Raw genomic sequence first — 2,396 nt, forward strand, 5'->3', positions numbered from 1 at the left:
TCGCAACTGCATTAATAAAGTCATGTGAGCGAGCGGGGCAACATTTTCAGTTTGGGAGGAGATTTTGAATTCAGCTCGGGTGGCTGCCGAAGTCTACTTTTATCCATTTTGGACCATTTAACCTGTGCAACCTGCTTTGGACCTAAGAGAGTTTTTGCCCTTATCCGAGAAGGGTAGGTGTTAGATCTTACCTACTATAAGTCCAGGGCGCGGCTGAAAGACATCAGTAAGAATCAGAAGGAGCCAAGGAGTAGCAGTAGAAAGGCTGCAGAAAGAGTCAGGAGCCCAGAGGAGGGAGCAAAGGAGGAGAGGGGGTTGGGACAGAAAGCGGAGACGAAAGCAGACGACAGAACATTGCAATAGAGCAGGAAAGGAAGTGAAAGGAGACAATTTTAGAGAAGAAAATTTTTCATCGCTATCCGGATTCGAACCCGGGACCTATGGAATGGGAGGCGAACACAATAACCTCTCGACCACGAGAACCCCCTATCTCCGTGTGTCTGCTGAGATGCTGTATCCCACTCTCAGCCCCAAGTTAGCCAGGACAGGCAGGTTTGAAGCAGCCCACCTCTGAAAGGGTCTCAACTGTGTCAAAGGGGGCATGAAACATTTACACAACAAATTACAGCCATAGTTGTTGGTAGTGCTGGGCGGCGAGGTTCCCAATTGTTGAAGGCTAGGAATCGTAGGAATCGACTCCGAACCCAATTACTTACTTTCTAATGATATGACTTCTTTCAGTGGTTACCTAATTGGCTCAGACATCTTCAAGGTTTAGAATAAACTTGATTTCGGAACACTACAAAGCCTCAACTTGGGTTTTTTGGGGATTTAAAAAAAAAAAAATTTGAAAAAAGAGGATTTAAATGATTAAAATTATTGGTAACCTTTGGTTTTCGTAAAACGAAGTCGGAACTTTTCTTCCATAGTATTAATCTTGGGAATCGGTTCCGGACTCGATTCTTCGCCCAGCTCTAGTTGATGGCCTCACCTTTCCCGTCACAAACCCTGCTCAGTGTTTAAACAACAAAACAAGTGGGTGCCTGAACTTCTGAAGGGAGACACTAGTTGTCCACCTTTTTTCCTCTCACTTTCTTATTTTGATCTGGCTAAATTAATTACTTCTCCCTTGCACTAAATGTGTGTGCGCCTGGAGAAAGGTGCCAGTTGTCAGCAAAGCTGTTTTTGAGCAACGGGGTGAAAAGGCAAAAAGATTTGTACAGTTAAAATTTAGTTCCATCCGAAAACACACGTTTAACCATTTCTTAATAGCATACTAAAAGGATTTTATAATATTTTAAGTCTTAATATTTCTTTTATTAGTTATTTTTTCGCATGTTGTACTTCATTGAAGGTTAAAATGTGCTAGAAATTGGGTTTTCTCTAAATATTGTTTTTACACCCTATGTTACAAAATGTAGCATGTCTTTAAAAACACTTGAGATATTTGAAACATTTAAAAATCAGCGTGTTCAGCATTGAATTGGCTACAAGAATATGCCCTTATTTTAATCAAAATTTTTGACAACTGGAACCTCTCTCCAGGCGAATACCAGTAATTTCGTCACACCGTTGCAGTCAAGATGTCACAGTCATCTCGTCACACCCAGAATTCACAAGGTTGAATGGAGTCGGTCATTTTGTAGCACAGTTGAAAATATCAAACACGCATTATGAAGGCAATCGCAAATCACGATTTTTGGGGGAGGGGGGCAGCTGTGCGAGTCGTCCTGCCTACCTGATCAGCTACACCATTCATAAATACTTGTTGAATTGACAATATTGAAATCAATCGAGTCCAATCAACAAATTTTTGGGTATTATTGATAAAAGGAGTGATTGGCAAGATCATATTATTAGTTCTGTTAAAAATAAATTTAGGAGAGATAGGCCTATGTAAGCGAAGTCATCTCGTCACACAAAATTGGGTTGTGACGAGATGACCGTGTGACGAAATGACTACCCTCCAGGCACACACACACACATGATCATTATCGCACCAATGTGCTTCTCTTTACTCAGATTACAAAACAACAACCAAAACCAAACGTTGCAGTCAAGGACAATAATTTATTTGAGTTCTTGGGGTGTACATCGTCAAGGAGCAGAGTTACAGTTCAGATCACAATAATTTTGGCATCACAACAGTTCTAGAGAAACCCAAACAAAGTTCACAATATCACAAGATTTGAAAGAAAAAAAGTAAAATTCCCGCCTCACTGCTTCAGTAATTTCTCCTTTTTTTCCTCGTAAGTCTCATTTAGCTTATGCATTTTTTGCCACATATTATTCATGAATACCACACAACAACAGATAGCCAGGGCACACCAGTGTACAAAAGTATACTGACGTGTGAATTAACTGATTCAGCCCGCAGCTCCACTCACAGCGGCCGA

This window comes from Aplysia californica, unplaced genomic scaffold, assembly GCF_000002075.1.
Source record: "Aplysia californica isolate F4 #8 unplaced genomic scaffold, AplCal3.0 scaffold01336, whole genome shotgun sequence".
Taxonomy (NCBI): Eukaryota; Metazoa; Mollusca; class Gastropoda; order Aplysiida; family Aplysiidae; genus Aplysia; species Aplysia californica.